We start from the raw sequence: 23,700 nt of genomic DNA, 5'->3' as shown, positions 1-23,700 counted from the left end.
TTTTATCAGTAATATATACAACTTTTTAAAAGATTGTTAACTTAAATATATTATATTGTACGTATTTTTCAAAGTTCATGGCAATGATTTTAATGTAAATTCCATTCCCAGGGTAATCTTTGAAATTCACAGAATGATATATATGTCTACAATTTTTTATTTAAAATGGCAATATAATATTAGATAATGAATTTAGATTTAAATTTTAAAAATATAATTATTTTCAATTAATCGACAAAAATATTTTTGTTATATATATAAGGTTAATAAGAGATGGGTATATAGATATTATATTTTTTTTTTTTCATTCATTAAAAACTAATTATATGACTAATCAAAATTCTTTGATATTTATATAAATTTATTAAAAATAAAAACAACTTTCTGATGTATAGTACAAAATCAGCAGGAGCTGGACAATGAGATTCTTTTAGCTAGATATTGGATTTAATCGTAAATCTTTTTATGACGAGTATATATATATATTTTTATTTTTTAATAAATATATTTAAGTTACGGTTATATAGGCTTTCAAACAAGATCGCTTGCTAAGACAAGCTAGCTTGGACACACACAGGACAGTATAACCCTCGAGGGCAGTGAAGTACAATTGATTGCAAAGAAGATTGCGATAGAAAGCGGAGCGGAAGTACATTTCAGGCTAGATAGGACAAGGATTTAATCTATGTACAAGCCATGTAGAAATCTCATTTTCTTCTTGCCGCATCATTAATTATATTTCTGGTGGTTTGGTTATTTCATTAATCATTGAGTGTGTTGGTCGTCGTCGCTCTCACAATGCGACACGGACTATTTAATATTGTTCTTCAGAAGTATATATACAACTTGTTGGTCAGTGTGTTGTGAGCAATCCGTTACATAAATATTTGTAGAATCAAGCTCTTTGAATTAACCACAACTAAAAAGAGAACAGAATAAAAAAATGAAAAAAAAAAAAAAAAGAAAAAAAAAAGTGATTAAAAAACTCAATATACAATGTATTCAAAAGAGAGTTGATTAAGATGACGAAAAAAAAAATATATATATAATATAAATAAATAATAAATAATAATAATAATAATATTTAAATGAATAATGAAATGGAAAAAAAAAAATTGATAGAAAAAGTTTTTATTATAAATTAGGTTTAATTAATTTTCTTGTTGAACGCTTTTCACTTGTATATAAATTTTTTTTTTATGATTTAAAATTTCTAGTGACATGAAATTCTTGTCGTTTTGACAATTTGAGATTTTTTTTTTTTTTTTTTTTTTTTGGTGCGTAGGTTCATCAACATATATTCCAATTAAAAATAAAAAAAAAAAATAGCTCTTAATTTTACTGTTGAGATATTTTTGAAAAAGTTTTATTTATTTGACATAAATAAATAAATTATTTGATAAATAAATATAACAAGATTTTTTTTTTTTTTAAGAAATATATTTTAAATAATAAATAATTACAAATAATTATTTTCTATTTGAAAAAAAAACAATTTTAATATATATTACAGTCATGTTTGCCACTTATAAATTTTAAAAAACATATTGACAAAAAATAATATAACGAAATAAATGATGATGATGATGATTCAAGAAGCCTTAATACGGTTTCCTTTCTTAGCCCAGGGGCATTGATGCTATAGCTTAGATTCCGGCAGGTCAAATGTCAAATTCATTGACCTACCATCAAATTCATTTTAATTATTTATCACAATTTATCATACCTATATATGGCTCATCAAAAATTCAAATCATGCTTCATTATATTGCATCAAAGTTACCTAGATGTTGAATATAAAAAAAATTGAAAAAAAATATATATATGTCATTTTAATTATTTCTGTTTTTTATTTTCCACATCGATAAATATATCATCTTGATTCTCATCAGTATAAGATTCACCACCCTCATCATCATCATCATCATCATAAAAATATCTCATAAATATGTAATATCCAACGGAATAGTTAACTGCACGACACTGAAAACTAATCACCGTGTGTATATATTATTTATTAAGTATATATATATCAATCATGTGTTGCGTATTTGTTTGTGTATATATATATTTTTTTTTTTATATACAATATACTGTAACAAGGTTAATTGATATGCAAAGATGAATCCTCATACTGTATCAAATATGTGACTCTATGATTTGAATATAATATATTCTTGATATAAATTATTATTCCACATAAAACATAGTGACAATTGAATTTAATATTTTATACAAATTTTTAATGTAAAATAACATAAAAAATTCATAGCAATTAATTTTAATTATAAATTTGTTTATGCTTTTATTTAATAAAATATAAATAAATAAATTATTGATATACACAATGCATAATAATATATGTTTATGTTATTTAAATTATTGGGTGCGACCATCTCTTAGTTATAAGGATCTTTCAAGGTTTAAATAAAATTAGAAAGAATAAGATCAATTGTCATAAATTGATATTAAAATAATAATATAATCATCTTGAGATAAATTTTTTATTTTAAATAATAAAATTGTTTTTTTAATTATTGTTGCAGATTGTGAGAATTTCAATGGAACAAGCTGATAATATTCATCTAGAATTTTCATCATCGCTAACTGCAATAATGGTGAGTTTTTACAATTTTTTTATTTCAATTTTTAAATGACTTTAAAATTTTTCAAGTCATTCAAACTTGTGTTTACTTGGGTGTATAGCTAATTAATTTTTTTTCTTTATGAAAAATTATATTTCCTAAAATTTTAATACGCCAAATTATCTATTCAGCTGAATTCAGCTGTAGAAATCAAATAGAAATCGAAATTTAAAAGTCTAAAATTCGTTGATTTATATTAATTTAAAATATATTTTTATTGAAATAAACCAATTACAATGAGAAAATAATTTTTCTAAAATATATATCATCAATGAATAAGATTTAAAAAAATATACTGGAATGACATAAAAACGTCAGTTTAATAGTGATGAGTTTGTTGAAGATGAAACTCTGTTATATATTCACCTAATCAAAAAACTTGAATCTTTATTTTTTATATTTATAAAATATATATATATCAGATCAAATTGAATATGTGTAGGTTTTTCTATTTATACGCATATGTATATATGAAATACTTTTCTATTAATTCCTGAAGTATCCCTGAATAAGGCAATCCCAGTTGTCAGAGTCAATCGGGAATTGATCCCACAGTCATTGAGTGAGTGAGTGAATAAATGTGTGTGTGTGTCTTCTCTTACTTTCTTGTCATCCATACAAAATCATGAATTTACATCAGTATGCGAGAATTTCTGAAACGAGATCAACAGTGAGTCTATTTTATTTCTTGACTATCATGAACAAGAAATAAAAAAATGAAAAAAAAAAAATATAAAGAAGAAGCAAAAGAAGAATAAGATGAACTGTATACTCTGCCACTTAACGCACGGAAGTATAACGGTCAACGGGCGCGTCGACATAAGACTGTAAGTCTTCGTCGTAGTCTTTGACTCTTATATGTTGCAACGAAGAATATAATATAGTCAGTAGCTAAAACAGCAAAAAGAAAATAGCAGAAGCAACCAATATATATATAATGTTATATACTATCGTTAAACTCTGATAAGCCACAAATGGTATTCGAAAATTTTCTACCAATGGATTTGCACAGTTCAATAGATATCTTTGCTTCCAAATAAAAAAAAAAATTTTAATAGAAAAAAGAGAGAGATGCATTGATTCGTTTAGTCTATAATTTCAAGGAGCTAGAGAGCACACTGCATATACCACACTCCTTTTGATGTTTTTTTTTTTTTTTTAATCCTTTTCTTCATTGCGGTGTATGTATATGTAGACTCCCGAGTTCCTGACATGTTGATTCTTATCAAATTTACCCTGGCAAAATAGCTATAGTCTAGGCGTGTCCTCAGGATGGCCTTTCTTATCATGATAACTCGAGGACATCTTGTTGAGTAACCACGTGTTATGGACTCCACCCACTTATCTATGATCCCCACATGGCACTTTTTTTTTCTTTTCTTTTTTTCTTTATCCTCGTCTTTCTTATTATTTATAATTTTTTTTTTTTTTTGAATCTTTCACTTTTGCCCTCCCATGACATTACAATCATCTCTCGCGTATATCCATATAGGTTATGATATTATATATATACACTTCCTACTCAAAAAGTGTTTGTAAGAGCTGGCTACTGAGTGATACTTATTTTCATATTTATTTTTATGTATATGATCAAGTATATATAATTTTTTTTTTTTTGTTATACAATATCAAGAGACATGAAGGATGAAGAAGAACAAAAAAAAAAAATTATATATATATATATTAGAAGTAGATTATGAAATGAAGACACTTAAAACGTGGGTTTAAAAATATGGGCGTATATAGTCTGCGATATGTATTATAAATTTATATATATATGTATATTTATATTTGTGCGAGAATTTGTGACAGTTGGTCCATTGATATCATTTAGAAAGCGCGCTAAGATAATCGGATAATCTTAGTCTACTCGAGCAGTGGCAAAGAAGCGTGTCAAATTGCAGAAAAAATAATAAAAAAAATAATATATTTTTTAATGTTACATACGTAATATATAAAGCACGATAACGTAAAATGAAAAAACAAAAAAAAAAAAAAAACTTTTTATCATCACTAAGATTGTTGACAAGCTGACTTTTATTTATTTTTTTTTTTCTTTTACAAATTTATACATGACTTTTACGATTAAAATTATAAATTATTTTGTATAAATATACTGTCGGAGATTTATATTTAATTCAAGCTTTATTTGAAATAAATGTCATATTTAGATAATTAAATAATAAATATATTTAAAAATAATTAATAATTTAATATCAAATGAATATAATGATTGAATTATAATTTATCAATGTTGATCGATTGAAGGTCAAAAAAGAAAAGAAATATATGAATATTTTTAATTTATAAATTATGAAGAATACATTCACAGCTTCCTGGCTGTTATATTGCAATATAATTTCGATTGTGTTGTAAGCAACGTAAGTCCATATTACAGTTGTTGGTTAAAAAAAAAAATCGCCCTTGCGCCGAGAAACATGAAGAAGCCCCTGGGGCACAGGCGTGGACCTTTCACTCCTGCCATCCGCAATATTTTTCAAACAGCTGTAAATATATATAAAATTCTTAAACATCAACAATAACAACAAATGTTTATTATCTTCAATATTTTTTTTTTTTATTTACAAAAAAAAGTTAAATATATTTCATAAATAAAAATAAAATACTGAATATGGCTATATAATTCAGTGGCATCGTTCAAATATGTTGTAATTTATAATTACTCATAAATTCTTGACAAATATTACCCTCAAAGATTACGATCATATCAAAAGTTTGCCTCTGGCTAAAAAAAAAAATTGAATTGTATAATAATTGTTAGCTGACTATAAACTCTATTAAAAAAAAAAACAAATTAAAAATTTAGGTTGCGACATTAATAATGTAATACCTTCCTGATGACCATCGGTCAATTGATATACATATTATATTTCATGATAAATATATATTGACGATGATTTACTTTCACTTTGAGATATTATATCAAAAAGAATTTGAAAATACAAAATGAATTTTAATTATAAATAAAAAAACAAAAATAGATATAGCATATTTTTTGAAGGAAAGTTTAAAATTAATCATCGTCATTGTTGATTTTATTAAATGCGTTATACTATATATATATATAAATATTATAAATAATAAAAGAAAGATGAAAGAAAAAAAAAATGGAAAAAGAGAAAGATTGCAGTGTGTGCTAAAGACTCAGTCAATTATCCAGCTACATGTTGCGTTTATTTACAATAAAATTGTGATGCAAAATACAACAAGAATAGATAAAGAACCCTGCAAGTATATATTGAAGTTTTTTGGATTATTAAATGTGCAGTTGTGAAAGAGAGACAATAAATGCATGTAACGACGGGCGGTTCCCCTTTTACGTTAGATATTGCTTATTAACTTTGTTTGTCCGGGATAGTTTATCCGCACTCATAGTGGACTAACGGTCACGCTGAGCGCATACCGGTATATATAGAAGGCAAAATGAGAGAGGTGATCTTTCAGAGCATGTATATATATATATATAAACTGGAGGACCGGTTGCACCCAATGCTATCTTACCACAGATAATCGGCTAATACCAATCGCCCTGGTACAGTTATATCTATCTATATACCAACTACATTAAAACTATAGTATATACATGCTTCAATTTATCTTTTAATAAATCACGTTAAAAAATTTATTTGCGAAGTGGTAACACTGCGCCAATGTGAACATCGTTTTCCATACGCATAATATTATTTTATATATATACATGTATGTATACTTGAAGAATTAAAAAAAAAAGGAAATATTTATGTTTATTATTATAAATAAAAAAAATGTTATGTAGCTCGAGGACGTGCCTTGCCTTATTTAAGGTCAGGAAGAAGCAATTCTCAAGGTGATGCGCTTATACCCAAAAGACATCAATTCCCAACATGGAATTATAATTGTTACAAATATTTTTAATCTTTATAATTCTCTGATGAATAATAAAATTATAAAAAAAAAAAAATGGTGGTTTTTATAGTCGGGCTTGTTAAGCAAATTGTATTACATATTTATTTTTATCAAAAGATATATAATTTGTTTTTAATTTTCCCTAGTTATAGTCAATGTAAAATGACAAGGAGAGTATATATATATAATTTAAAAAAAAAAAAACAGAAAGTGTTATGAAGCCAATTGAAAAAAAAAATAAAAACAGAAATATATAAAGTAATGATCAAATTTGAAAGATTCAGGGTTTTGATTCAGGTCGAGTTGAGCTGATCAACATTTACATATACATATATATATAAATATGTGTACGTACGGATGAGTGCACATATGCACCCGCGCATATAATGAAGGGAAAGGCTACACCTGACTTTTAGCCCCCCATAAATTAAATATAAAATAAAGCCCAGTGAGTGAGTCATTTGATATATTTGATATGAAAATTTATTTTTTATATTTTAAATTTAAAACAATTTATCATTTGCTATGTGTTTTGATGGGTGGACATTTAAAAAAAATATATATCTATTCAAGTCAACAACAAAAACAAGTAGTTTTATTAAAAACAATGTGATATATTTTTCTATTATTATATATTTTTTTTTTTTGAAAATATCAATTCAACATTGTGGACATTGTCCAGAAAATACTATATATTTTATTTAACGCCCACTTTGATGAAACTATATCAGGAAGCACGTTGAACATCTTACATCTGAACCATATAAATGATTAATGCATTAATACACATTATATTATTTATATTTTTTAATTTATTGAATTTTAAAATTTAGATATTTAAAATAAATATAAAATTCACCGGATGAATATAGAATTAAAATCTTTTTTTTTTTTTTTTTCGTTCATTAGTATATAGAAAAAAAATACTTAGTAAGTAGAAATAAACATTATGGGTCAGACTAAGTATATGATGATGTTCTATATGAATATCTTAAATTTAAAAAAAAAAAAAAATACTAAAACTAGGTAATTGAATTTTATTCTCAATAACAGATACTACCGGATGAATATAAAATTATAATTTTTTTTTTTTTTTTTTTTCGAATATTCAATTACAATTTAAATTTACATGCAAAATATAATTAAATTTAAATTTCAATGTATTTTATTTTTTATCTTTATTTATGTAGTTGTTAAAAAAAAATATCATATCATCAGAAAAAATAAAAACACATCTCTTTTGGATGTCGTGGGTAGAATAGGTAAATTCATCGAGATAATGGATTGCAATCCCTTTAAATATAAACATGAAAACAAGAGATGACAAAATTTAGAATAAAAATCAGTATAAATAAATGATATTTGAAAAAAAAAAATAAATAAATAAATTAATGATAAATAAATAGGAAAAAATATAAATGAAAAGAGGAGGCGAGCGTAGGTGAATAAATGCGGCGTGTGCTTCATGAGCGTGTGCAGTTTGAATGGCCGGATGACACGGAGGTGTTCAATAGGATACAAAAATATATACATATATATATGTAGTATACTCTATGGTATTCAACATTAAAAACATTTGTTGCTTGTACAAATCAGTAGACAAACATTGCGATCTTTTATATTTAATATCATTTACTTTTATTTTTTTCTTCCCTTTTTTTTTTTTTAATAAAATATATTTTTATTAACCTTTTTAACATCTTTCTCTTGTAACACATCACAGCTACTGATATTCATTGTGATTGTATGAATGAACGTATATCTTATGAATGGCACTATTTTCATTTTCATTTATCATTTGTTGTATATATATTTAATACAAAATGTTATCATTAAAACAATAAACCTATAAATTATTTTTAAAAAATTTTTAATAAGAAAATAATTTTTTTTTTTTTTATATCATCATTAAAATAAAATATATAAATAATCTATATTTATTTATTGATTAATAATTTTTATTTTTAAATATACAAGAAAAGGGCAAATTTCTGGGAACTATGATTGGTTGTAGTTTAATGCAAGCCTCGTGGCTAATCGCAGTAAAAGATAGCATGAATAATTCAATGGAATAAGAAATAAAAATTAAAAAAAAAAAAATACACTATTTACAACAAAGTCCAGTATAATGTTGGACGAAATCGACAAACGAGATCGTGCCTCGTAAAGATTTCAATTTTTTTTTTTTTTTTTATTATACTTCATCTTTCTTTTCTATTTTCTTCTTGATATAAAATTTTTTTATTTTTTTTGTTTCCTTTCTCTGTATCAATTTAAAAATAGAAAAATTTTATTTCTTTTGTTTAGGTATATACATAGATTCATAGTGTTTGCGTGTAATAATATTGATACATTCAACATTATTTTATACTATTTTATCGGCACATGGCAGACGCACTGCTCAAAGCGGATGCTGTTTTCCGTTCGATTTAAATTTTTTCATACGGATATCGATATAGTTGAGTTATAAGCAATACTAAAACATAATGATGTTAAACTATATGTGTACACATGTTTATGAATATATATAAAAAACATTTTATTTAAGATACGTCAACAGTTAGTTATCACATCACCCACCTTTTTTGTGATTTTATTACTTTGTTTAATGACAGTATTGTGTTCAATAGTGGGCTGCTGTATATATATATTTTATCCCATAATGTCTTAATAAAATATATTTATTTTTTTTACATATATATATTGTAACAGATGTTTAGTTTATTTCTAAAAAAATAATTAGATATTAACTGGACTTGCTCACATCATCTAATGACAAAAATACATAAGCGAAAGTTATAAAAAAAAAAAATTATCTTTTTTTTTAATCAATACATCAAATGTATATATAACTTGCAAGTTATTTCAACTATTTATGTAACAAAATTTTTAATTGACTATTTAATTAATTTAGTTTATAATATATTTACTATAGTTTATACCTATAGAAAATATTTATTTATTTATTTTTTTTTTCATCTAATAAACTAGACATCTCTGATGACTCACGCCTTTACTCCACATACATGAATAAATTAATTTAAAAAAAATTAAATTCCAACATGAAATGAAAAAAAAATAATATATAAAAATTTCATCATATAGTTAAAAAAATATTAAGTAAAATTTCACAAACAAATTGAGCGTTAAAAAATTAGCATAAAAATAAAAAATAAAAAAAAATATGTAGTTTATTATTTGACGATGATAATGATATACCAAGTGAATGGAAGAGAGAAAAATCATAAAATAAGTTAACATTTATATTTAATATTTATATATATATATTTGTTAAAGTATTAAAATAATAAAAAAACTATTTTTTTTTTTTTTTTAAACAATACTTGAGGGTATAATAAAACTGTCGGACGCAAAAACTTCCTGAACTCGTAGATTTTAATGTAAACGAAAGTGAGTCAAAATGAAAAATAAAAAAAAAAAAAAGAAAATAATATTCTGATAGTATAATTCAAGGTATATATTAATAAAAAATATGCCTTAGGTTTAATTCTGTCATTATAAAACAAAGTGAATCTTCATCATAATAATAATATTATTTAAACGAAAAAAAAAAAAAAAAAAAATTTATAATATTTTTTCATGTATTTTTCAAGATAATCAGATGTACATATATATATAGGTGTGTGCAATAATAATAAATGCAGTATTAGAAAACAACACAAGACATATATACACACATACATATATATGTAATAGTAAATATAAGTTTGTAGTCTCCGGGTTGAGGGCGAGGCGATCGCGGGAACGTCTTCTTGATCGCGTAACCGTTCCGATTCTCACGTACGTCGCGAACCCGTACTTATTATAGGTACGGGAAAAAAAAAAAAAAAAAGAAATAAAAGAATTAAAAAAAAAAAATATAAATAAAAGGGGATTTCATTCTATCGCCAAAGTTTATCTATATATAAAGACGAGTCTTCTCTATATTAAAGTCTGTAGCGTCACACACTTTGGTTCACAGGATATATGTCTGCCATACATATTTAAGAATGAAAAAGAGTATCAATATATATGTATATTTAATAATATTATACTCTATTATGTATATATCTTAAAACACATTATGCAGTAGTACATAAGTACATGCTTCTGTCTCTCCACCCACCTGCTTCTTTTATTCTACAATCATTCAACAATACATATATATGATCTGTATTTATTATTATTATTATTTTATTTTTTATTTTTTAATGTTTTTTTTTTAACTTTATTTTATTATTTATTATTATTTTCTCTCAATAAAAATTACTAAACTATTTTAATGTTTTTTTTTTTTCGCATTTGGCAATTTTTTTTCTTATTTTCATTTGTTATATGATGATATTTTTTTGTTGTTGTATATAGATTGTATACTAGTCTAAAAACATGTTTGCAAGTCATTGAATTATATCCATGCAAAACTGTGAATAAAACGTTTAACTATGAAAAGAAAAAAAAAATGTATAATGTACAACACGCTTTCCCTCTTAATTTTTATATTCCTGTACTTTGACGATTTTCAACGCAATTTTATGATTTGAATATTAGTTTATGATTATATACACAAAATAGTTATATTGTTACAATTATTTTCTTTATTGAAAAAAAATATATTCATGCATGTACATGTAATATTTATGGTTTTATAAAATAAATTGATATAATAGGTCTAATTTTGAGGGGGAATCATTTGGACATTTATAATTAAAATATAAAAATTTGATAATAAAAAAAGTTTCAAGATTAGTTTTAATCATAATGAGCTTTTTGAATTAACTTGTTAATATTTAAAAAGCAATAATTATTACAATATTTTATATGTTTTTTGTTAAAAATATATCAAAAAAAAAAAAAATAAAAAAAGCTTATCATCCGTATTTGGCCTCATTGGATTAAACATTCTTCTTGAATAGTATAAAAACAAACATATATATATATATGTATTAAAAAACAAAATGAAAAAGACCTCGTCATGAATAAACACTGTTCGTGTCTTATCGATAAAAGTCACGCGACCAAGCACATTGAGAATGCAAAAACGAAGGACGAACGTATTTATTCCAGGATTTCTCTTTTCACGTTGAATAGTCCCTCAGAATCTAATATAACTATACAACTATTACTATTTTATATATATACATATATATTTTATTTAAATATAAAATTTGAAAATAGAAAAAAAAAGTGTATAAATAAAGGACTACATCTTTACGTACAACATGTGTTGAATCAAGAAAACCGTTAACAACAAAAACAACATCAACACATATTTATTCTTATCAAATTCATAAACCACCCATTTTAAACAAGTTCGTATATATCTAAAATCTAAATATCTATTTATATTTATCATTTACATTTATCTTTTTATCTATATCTTTAAATTGATATTATTATAAGCTATATCATATTTTTTTTTGTTTAACAAATATATAAAAGTTCATCATTTATGAATTTATAATATATCCGTGGTATTATATATAGAGATATAATTATTAAATATGATACTGGGTTATAAAGAAAGATGGGTAAAATAAAAATAAATAATATTAGCTTCCGAACTTGAGTTGTATATCAAGGAAGAAGGCTAGGATAAAATGCTCGATGTAGCATCATCAGCTGCTGAGTATATTCATATAGCTATATATATATATCTATGGAGTTAAGAACGGGCCACGATTTGACACCGTTGACCCATGGCGTTTCATAGATACATGAAAGGGTCACCGCAAAATGCTACTTGCACGCCTCACCGCACGAGAATTCACCCAATACCTGACGGATTAATCGCGAAAAGTGCGAAGTAGCTACCTTCAACTATAGCGCGAATATAAACACCCAATTTTATATTAAATTTAAAATATTATTTACTACATTTACTACATTATATATATCCAATATTATGTATGTATTTTTTTTTTTTTAAATTCATTTAAATATAATCATTTTAGAAATGTTATTTTAAACTCATCAGGGAGTCGTATTTTTTTAGTTTTTAATTTTTTTTTTTTGAGAGAATTTTTGTTGATTAGTTTAATATATATAAATCATGTCTGATGTATATATTTTTTGGTGCATTGAATATCAAAATACAGACCGCACAGGTTGAAGCACGCATATATATTTGTTTATTTATATTTATTTATATATATTTAAACGAGTGAATAATCGATTGGTATTGGCACTATTAAATTATTATCATTTCTAAATGATGTACCACCTGGAGAGGTCCAATCCAAATGGAGATTCATCTATATATTTACACACAAAGCTTCATATATTTATTATGAATATTTTTAAAATCTGACATCATAACAAGCTGTTACATGTCCCAGTTAAAATTCAAAGTTATAATTTGACTTATATGTCAAATTATGCTAAATTAAAGTTCCAATTGATTTTGAAAAAAATTAAAAATAATCAATTTTTTACATTAAATAAATTAATAATAATTAGATCCATGTGTTTATATATTTATTTTAATTATATATTTTAATTTTTGTTGCAGATAATTGACGAATTTCAAGAGGACAAGCTGAGACAACATAAATCTAATATTTCCATCATCAACTGCAACAATGGTGAGTCAAATAATTTTTATTATTTATTTATCCAAGTATATATACTTATTATTCTAACATCAGATTCTTTTTTCCTTATGAAATAATTAATACTAATTAAAATCCTTCTTCTATAATTTATTTGAAATACTTGAGCATAAAAAATTATAAGACTTTTGTTTTGGGAGGGTAAAATATCGATTAACCTCGATTTGAAATTTTTTCAATAAAAATATAGCTTCAATATAAAATAATAAACAAACTATTGTTTTTTTATATTATTTTTTTTAAACAACTGACCTTGTGTATACTTTTTAAAAAAATATTTCACCGTGAAGTTATATAATTAATAATAATTTATACAATTTTTTTAGAGACAAGTATATGTATATAATTGATGAAAAATTATTTATATTTACTTTCTTTTTTTATTTAAAATAATATTTAAAAATAATATTGGTTTATTGAAATATTGTTATTAGTTATAATTATGTGTGTATGCAAAAATATATATTGGATAATTATTATTATATATATAGCGCCACGTGTGGAATATTTACTTTACTTAAAATGATATATTTATAATAATAACAGGTTGTATTCAAATATACAAATAATTTAAATATATATTTTCCTTTTTTGTAAATTTTTAGTTATTAATTAAATTTAATTAAAATAATTTTTTTTTCATTTAAAATTAAATGTAATTTGTAATAAACAATTTAACCTCTTGATAATTTATTGAAAAATATATTAATAGAATTTTTTTTTTTTCAATTAAAAAATAAATAAAATGGAAAAATAATTTTTTAAATATTGTTTTTACTATTTAGATTTTGAGGTGTTTAATATATTATTTTTTTCAATTAGCGTCAATTTTTATTATCTATTTAATTTATAGATTCATATATTTTTGTTTTTTAATTTTTTTATATTATTGCATAGTAATCCCCACAAAATTGTTGTAAATTCAAGAGTTGCACTCGTTAAATTCTCATAGAATATATCTATGATTATATCATAAACACACTAGATTGATAAACATTTTTTTTTTTTTTTAAATTTGATTGAGTTATATAAATTTTATTACAGCTTTTATATACTATCGATTTAATTTACATTAAAATATTTATTTATATGTATCAATATCATTTATTATTCCAATATTTGATAACTTTTTTTTTCTTTTTTTTTTTTATATGACCATTAAATGTTTGAACGTAAAAAATAGTATACGTAAACATGTCAAATATATAATTGACATAAAATCATTTTAAATAAATATATTCATCAATAAAAGGGAAAAAAAAAATTAATTGTAAATTTTAAATAAAATTTTCCTCACTAATATTTTTACCACAATTGAAATATTAAATTATATTAGATAATTTAATTTTTACCTCAAGGTCAATGAGATACAACAAATTTTGTAAGACACACCTAGTGATTATCTTTTCTTGGGTAATAAAAACTCATAAGGTCAAAATGTAAATACATGTATTTTTAAAAGAGCAATTTATGTCAATTCACAAGACATTAATTGTACTGATAAGATAAAAAATATAAAATTTACGGGGGGATGCCTTCATTATCATATACAATATGTTTACTTTAATATAAACAGCATAGATTAAAATGTTCTAATAAATATCCCAAATACATTTCAATATCAATTTTCCTTTTTTTTTTTCCCATCAAATTTTTTGACATAAACAAATCGGTTTTTAAATTTCAAAATAGAATATAAATATAGTTGTCAAATTACTTTCTGTTGCTAATACTATCACTAAAAATAGATTTACTGCTAATGCACAAAAATAATATAATAGTATAATAGTAAAAAAAAAAAAAAAAAGTAATAAGCGTCCACAATGTTTATATAAAAATCTTCTCAACAACTCTCATTTTGCGATCGTTATATATGATATATCCATAAAACCATTGTATTTCTTACCGCGAAAAATTGAAGAAACTAGTCTACACTTTAAATTTCATTAAATATATATATAAAAATATCAGAAGGGTGTGTTGTAAGCACCCTAACAAACATTAACATAAAAATATATAGCATTATATAGAAAAATAAAAAAAAAAAAAAATTGTTGGCAATCATTACCTCGGTAGATTGCTCCCGGAACAAAATTGCCACTAGTAATAATACAAACGTTTATAACTTTTACAATATACATAATAAATATAATAACATTAAAAAATGAAAAAAAAAATTAAAATATTAAAAACAATACTGATAATAATCACCAAGTAATAAGCATACTGCAATTTTCATGATATTATTACAAATTATAATTTATTTTTTTTTTTTTTCTATTATGTAAACATAAAATGCGTAAATAATATATAAAAAAAAAAAAAACAAAGTAAAATATTTTGAAAGTCATTATTGATTAACAGCAAATCAATTTTAATGAACGATAACCTTCGATTTAAATTATATATTTGATACATACCAAATCCCACTCTAATGCAGTAGTTGAAAATTAATTTCTATAGATGATTGCCGAAAGGATGAATTGGGCCAACGGGTCACTCATTAATATAGCGCAATGATAAGTTCCTTTCTTTTTTTTTTTTTTTTTTTTTATTCTTTTCATTTGAATTATTTTCAATGCCTCATTTAAAAATATATCTACACACACATACACACTCGTCTCATTCAATAATAGAAATAAAAAAAATTGGTGTCACAAAAAGTCATTCGAATATTGATTCAAATGCAATATAAAAATAATTTAATAAATCGCTGTATACACACCCAAGTTTAGATCGATAAAGTACATACACAGTTTGATGCAATTGTTGATAGTATGTATAGTTAACGCATTGTTTTTTAATAAGTATATATAAATAAATAAAAATTATAGCTCAATAATTTTTTATTTTATTTTTTTTTATCGTAATCACTATTATTCATCGATCTATGGGTTTTTTTTTTTTATTGATTTTACTTTGTCGGTTGAAAAAAAATATTAAAACACACACATATATATATTATTGTGCAATAATTTTATTATTTTTTTCATTTTCTTATTTGGGTATATACTGGTTGATAATTGAAGACTATACAAAAACTATAAAAATTGAAAACATGCTTTCAAAAGGAAATTCATTTTTAGATATATATTTTATTGATGAGTGTATTTTTTTTTTTTTGTTATTATAAGTTATATTTAACTTTGTCATTGTTGCTATCATATAAATTAATTTCTAATTTGTTTTTTCAAATTTTTAAGTGATGATATTTTTGCTTGATAGTCATAATTTTGATCAGTCATTGATCCGAACTAAACTCAACATCCATAAAATAATAATAAAAAAACATGAAAGCAAAAAACCAATAAAAAAAAATGTGATAAAAAGAAAAATTGTAAAAAAAAAACCTGAAATAAATTATAAAATGAAATAAAATAAATATAAGTGTCGACATTTCCTGGTCAATTTGTGCCACTCTTCATAGTTAAAACATAAATTGTTCAACAAACAAAATATACGATCCCATAACTCAAAAATTAAAATTTATAAAATTTCATGATAAATAAAAAATTATAATAATAAATATCAATATGACAAAATCTTGATTTTTATTAAATTAATAATTATGAAATTTAATATTTTTTTTTTATCTACATTTGTTTTTAAAATAATAATAATAATAAATTTCAATTATTGAGTTATACAATATACTAATGATGATGGATTATTATGAATTAAATAAAAAAAAAATAGAAATTAATTAATCTAAAAATATATATGAATAATATATATCAAAGGCCCTTTTGATATATGTAAAAATGAAAAGTGAGTTTAAGGAATTTATTCATCATTATTAGTGTATTATTATGTAGCTGTATGTGTGAATATATATATTGACAAGCAGACGAGAAAATTAGTCGGTTACTTTCTACCCCGAATACTTGAATAAAGTATTTTTGAATATATGTGATACTGATGGGCGTTGGCGTAAAAAAAAAAAAAAGCAACTTGATAGTTGTTAAAGTCTTCAGTAAGACTCTTACTTTCAAAAAATAACCAGAGGCTTTATATATCGTTATATATATTTACACACGATGCAATATTTCGTGGTCAAATAATTGGCCATAGCCAGCGTCAATAAAGATGAATATAATTTTTAATTTTTGATATAAAATTATATTTAAAGTAAAAGGGGGTCAATTTTTTTTTTGTAAATTAATATCTTTATAAATCATCAACAAAATATTATATTTTTTAAATCATATTTTATTGTGTTGACAATATTATTTTATTTAAAAAAAATAATAGTAACAAGACAATTGTGTTTGGAAGCAAGGTCTTAGTGCGTGTTTGATGATTGGATCAAGCCATACACTTTAACCAAGGTCGCGATCACGATCTTCAATCGTGAATTGGTTATTTCATTGTAATAACCAATAATTTTATATTATTATGTAGATATATATATTTATTTTTTATTTTATTTTTAAATTAAAGTAATTTTTTTTTTCTCTTATTTTTCTACTGCCACTGCCAAGCATGAGCACGCTTTAACGCCTACAGACTCCTTTTTGAAAAATTAATTAGCAATTTTTTTTTTTTAAATATATATATGTATAACAAGTTTAACTTGAGATTATTTATGATATATATGCAAATTATTGTATTTTAAAAATAAATAATAAATTAAATTATCAAAAAAAAAAAAAAAAATATTAATAATATACAAAAATTAAAAAAAAAAAAAAAAATTAAACTCGTTTTGATGGAAAGGTAAATTGATGATTATTTTAATTATTTATCCGGCTTTTATATATCATCTTGTGGTAAAATATATTTTTTTTTTTCCCCTTTTTTATTGACATTATTATTGTCTTAAATTATTTAATTAAGTTGACCGTGTGAATGAAAATTAAAATTTTTAAATTGATAAATATATTGATTTTGTCGTATGTGTACGTTTAACACTGTATATTTAAAATTAAAAAATTTATAAAAAAAGAAAGTAAATTCAATAGTTAATTACTTATCTGATAATTTTTTATATAAAAAGATGAGAATGGTATTTTTTTTTTTTGATTTTGTTTTTAAAGTTTTTAATCAAATAATTTACAAACTATATTTTCCATAATATCTTGGGGGTTATTTTTCTTCAAGTAGAGTTTTACGATATTATTTTTTATTATTTTTGATTATTTAAAAAAATTCAAAAGAGATATATAGCTTCTTTGGGGCGTGCGTACATGTCGTATTTGCGTTGGCGAAATGTCAGTACGGTTTGTTTTATAAAAGGCGGAATATTATTACAATTTCATGTATATATACCTATATATATATTTAATTGATGCTAGAATCACACTGCAGTACAAGAAGGGTGGTATGTGCTTTGACATCCGTTCAAACATTCTCTATTACATCACAAAATGTTGCGGATATATATCTAAAACTTTTACAGACTTTTAAAAGTGTTTTATGTATTTTTTTTTTTTATATATTATATTTGTTGGCGGTATATATATAAACCCTGATAGTATATAAATACGTGTAAATTCTAACATGTGGTAAACACACCTTGAAACACACCCTCACTTGAATTAAATTTTTTACATTTTAAATTTCAAAAATAGTTAAATTCACAAGACCATCTCGTATACTTGTATATATCCAACGAATGAAAAAAAATTATTTTGATTTATGAAATATTATAATATATATATATCAATTAAATACATCAGTTAATAATCAAAATAATAATAAAACGTGTTTAATAAATAATATATCAAAAACTTATTATCATATAACGTTTATCGATTTAATTAAAAATTTTTTTTGAAATTTATTTTATTTTTTTCTTCTTTGGACTGATCTTGGTCAATTTTTTTTTTTTTCTTTCGTTTTATTTACTTTATTATTTTTTTTTTTTTTTTCAATTTAATTTAACTTTTTATGGTATTGCTTTCGCTGTCTTTCTTTTCTCATCTTGTTGTGGTAAAAAAAAATAAATATAAAACTGGTTTTTTGGTCAAGTCCATTAGCAATGTGATGCAATGTCTATCGAATTAACGCGATTAATTAATAGATTTTCATATGTCAACTGAGATAAGATAATAAATTTATTTTTAATGATAATAAAAAAACATGAAGAAAATTTCTAAAATTTTAATAATTATTAATTAATTATTTTATTATATTTATTTATATATAGAGATTGACTACGTTCCTTGCTACAAAATATATCTATACTGTATTTATTTATTTAACAACAAATGTTTCGTTTAAAAATTCGAAGACTATAGTGGATAATATTAAGAGGGTTTTGCTTTATATATTTTCAAATTTTCAGAATTTTCCAGCTTTGCGTTTGTTGTTAAATAGATAAAATGTAAATCAAAAAAACCGATGAAAGCTGTTGTTTTTATAATAAGAGAATATAATGATTAATGAATAATGAAGAAAAAAAAAACAAAAATATGTAGATTGTGTAAAGGAAAGTTAAATTAAATTAAATACGTTTAAACAAATTAAAAAAAAAAAAAATATTAGTGTTAATGGGGAGACATTGTTTGGTCATTTGTAAAACAATATCATCGATAAATCTAAATGAAATTAGATCTAGGATATAAGGAAGTGTTTTAATCGTGTTAACGTTATATTCTACCCTATAAATTGACTTTATTTTTTTAATTTTTTTAAATGTCTCTTGGATAGATGATACCACACGAGAAGAAAAATAAACTGAATCTTTATCAGGTATATTCAGTTTATTTCACCCTGCAAATCTTAAATTTAAAAATACAATTCTTTTTTTTTTTATTTTTTATTCGTATAAATATATATATGTTTATAAAAAAAAAAAAAAGAAAATATACAAGGTGTGAATTCCTCAATTAACGAGGAAGATGCAGAATTAAACCTCAGGGCAAAACAATTACTCAACATAATGAACGAGTCGATTTCATCTACCTGAGTATAAATTCTATCTTGATTGAAAATTTATTTTTATATATCAATTTTTTTATTTCATCCATCCCTTGAATGTAATTATTTAATAACCGCAAATAACACTTATTAAGTTATTACATTATTAAACCCCTTTTTTTTTTTTACACTCGCACATGATTCAAACGTTGATATGTTTGTTTCTAATTTACAAAAAATAAAAAAAAAAAAGTTGTTTTTAAAAAAGAATTTATATAGAAAAAATAATCATAAAAATTTCAACATTTGATGATTGTTGACATGTTAATTGACAGTGTCTCGGGTTATCAAGTGTAACTTGGAGTTTATAACCACATCGTTATAATATCTTAGGACGTTCTTGCAAGCCCGGATGTCGAGCATTAGAAAGTGCGTCATGAATCATGAAAAATATGCAACTTTCAGAGAGTTTAAAAGTATATAAAAAATATTGATCATATAGCGACAACTCTATCGTCCAATATTTTACTCCAAATATGCAACAAGTATATATTTTATTTTTTTGTTAATCAATTTTTTTTTTTTATCACTTGAATAAAATCAACTTTTTATTTTTATAAAATTTATAATGATTATATGGTTGATTGTATTTTTTGCTCTGTTGCTTATTTATTTATTGATTATTTATTTTTTCATCATTTTACGCTGGTCATTGGCTTTGGTGTTGTAACAACCACTTTTTTTTTTTTTTTTTTTTTTCCTTCTGATTATTTATTTTTTATTTTAAATATTGATTTTTTTAAAATATGTGTAAATGGTTGAGTGTGCATGATATTGAGTCTAGGCTTGGTAACAAGCAAGACGATATTAGAGGCGTGTAAGTGGGTGTAAAGAGTGTGGCAAAACATTGATTTTATAAAAAGTATATAAAGAAAAAAAAAAAAAAAATGTGTAAATGTAAATTATCTCAAGGACGCGGAAACTTACCAGAAATCTACAAGTAATAATCTACATATTTCTTTGAGAAAAAAAATAATATAATAATTTTAAAATAAATAAATAAGATCTCCAACACTGATATATATTATTTTTTTTATTTATAATATTGCGTGAAATTTATTTATATATATATGAGGTGAAAATGTTGTCCTTATACCAAGTTTGTGTGTTGTAATGAAATTAATTTTTTGAAACGTTGGTTAAAATAATAAAAAAAAAAAAAGTAAATAATAAATAAATAATTTAAGGAATTTAAAACAAGACATTTTTTAACGGGTTTAAATTTAAAAAAAAATATATTTTTTAGTATATGAATGGGTCGCGGCATACAATAAAGTAATAAAGTGCCTGTCCAGTTGGGACAATAAAGTACCTTGGTAAATCACACATATGTGTGTATATGCTATGCACCAAATGCATGTGTGTATATAAAATCTTGGAAAATTTAAAAACAAGGAGATATAAAAATATACTTTAAATATACATAAATAAATTTAAAACAATAATATCCATCATATGATAAATAATAAATGAGGAAATTAATTTTTTTTTTTTTTGCATTTTAGTTTTAAGGTTTTTAATATTATTATTATTAAGTTGACATTTAAATTTATCTAATGAAAACAAAAATTAGACGAAAATGTTTATTAATAAACGTAGGAGGTAATTATTAATTTATAAATTTTTATTATTTTCGTCTGGGAATTAGTGCATGATGACAAAAAAAAAAAAAAAAAGATTAAAAAAATAATAGCAATTTGATAATTTTATTTATAAGAAATATAAATAATAGTATAATATTGATAATAAATATAATAATCATTATTATTTATTCTTTATATTAATTATAAATATTTTTGTTATACTTAATAAATTTTTTTGAACTTAGTATCGGTGCTTTTGTTCTCCATAAAGCATCATTGATAAATAAAAAAAAAAACGTGATTGTACAATGATAAGTCGATTTCTAATATAATAAGTCAAAAGAGAAATAAATCTTTTATAATGTTACGAGAATTATTTTTAAAGTAATTTTTATTAGAAGAAACCGATAAGAAATGTATATACATAAAATACAGGATGTTGAAGATGACTTGGCTATAAATTGATGTTAAAGAAAAGTGACAGTAGTAGATCACAAACAAATACAATTAGAAAAAAATATATTCAATGTACAGATTTTGTATTATTTAAAGTTAAATATAATTAATGTCATTTTAGCTGTGTCCTCTGTTTGAGCATTAATTTCTTGGTGCCAAGGACTCAATAATCATTTTGTATTTTTAACATAATATATTTACACAAATATGCAATGTTGCAAATATACAGTTCATTGTGTTTTTTTTTTTTACAATGACACTGAATTAAATACTCGTAGCAATTTGCAATCTCCAACGCAATCTGATTTTTTTTTTTTTTTTTTTTTCTGTATAGATATATTTTTTTTTTAATTTTAGAAATCAAGCATGAGGACACTGCAGACAACGTTTATCCTCGCGTTTTTTTTATTTTTTTTTACGAATAACCAACTTCCGGGATATACATAGTATAAGTTGTAATTTTTTTATTTATATTTTTTCATTTAAATAATAATATATATTTTATGTTTAAATGAAAAAAAAAATAGCATTAATATAAAGTGAATAATTTAAGTGATGATTGCGTGTAAAAATAATGAACCTGTGAATTTTATATTTAGGGAAATAGGTTTTTTTTTTTTTTTTAATTTCATTCATCCGATTCTCAAGATATTTTTTCTACTTTGACAAAAAATAAAATATATAATAGTTATGATTATTTTTGTGCAGTGAAATATACAAGTATTTTTATATTTTGTCATGTAGATTTAGCAAAGTGAAACTTTTTAGTGATCAACCATCTCAAACGTGAAGGATAAATATATTTTTCTACAACAAAATCTTAGTTTTACCTTGTTTCTCATTCTTATCTTTTCATATATTTTTTTTTATGACATTTTCAAGTTAATAATAATTATCAAATATATTTATTTTTCTCGGATAAAATGTCCTTCATATTATAGTCACACAATAATGATGATGATCTGTATGAAAATTTAACAAATAAAAAAAAACAAACCTATTAAATTTACATCACTGTAGAAAAAAAAATATACATATAGCATCAAGGATATTTCTTAGCTCTCAATTGTTCCCTCGCTCAGTAAATTTAAAGACAATCCTTTTTAGTTTTTATTAGAAGATCTCTTGTAGGTGAATACTGTAGATATATATATTTTTATAAATTTGTGGAGCTTGACGTACTTGACAATCATTAATAAATAAAATAAATAATATTTAAAAGAGACCGCAACAAGTATCTATATATATTTATGATATTGATATATTTAATTCAAGTTATTGTATCAACGCCAATAAAGATAAATCGATGACAATACATAAAATAAAATTTAAAATATAATAAATAAAATAAAATGATGGTTTTACAAGATCACGAGAGTTAAGTGTATACTTGTTTATATGATTTACCAGTATGAATGTTCGCATGAACCTGATGATGTTAGGCATAAGGGCTATATATAGATATAGAATAATGTGAGGAAAACTATTGCATATATTTATACGTGTGTGTCTATTGAATGATTCTCCAATAGCTTGGGTAGGGTCAAGTCATGGGTGGTCCTTTCTATATAGTAATAATGT

At 22.9% G+C, this 23,700-nt stretch overlaps 1 protein-coding gene across 2 annotated transcripts in view; it reads left to right on the top strand.

Annotated features, from left to right (window-relative positions):
- The window catches only part of LOC122853986 (protein phosphatase 1 regulatory subunit 7-like), a 71,083-nt gene that overhangs the window by 31,206 nt on the left and 16,177 nt on the right, over positions 1–23,700 (top strand). For both annotated transcript variants that reach the window (XM_044154400.1, XM_044154408.1), the window contains 2 exons: positions 2,547–2,618; positions 13,060–13,132. The gene's annotated coding sequence lies outside the window, so the exon portion shown is untranslated. The remainder of the gene's footprint in view (positions 1–2,546; positions 2,619–13,059; positions 13,133–23,700) is intronic.

Source organism: Aphidius gifuensis, linkage group LG1 (genome assembly GCF_014905175.1).
Source record: "Aphidius gifuensis isolate YNYX2018 linkage group LG1, ASM1490517v1, whole genome shotgun sequence".
Classification (NCBI taxonomy): Eukaryota; Metazoa; Arthropoda; class Insecta; order Hymenoptera; family Braconidae; genus Aphidius; species Aphidius gifuensis.
This window is presented reverse-complemented; position numbering and strand designations above follow the sequence as displayed.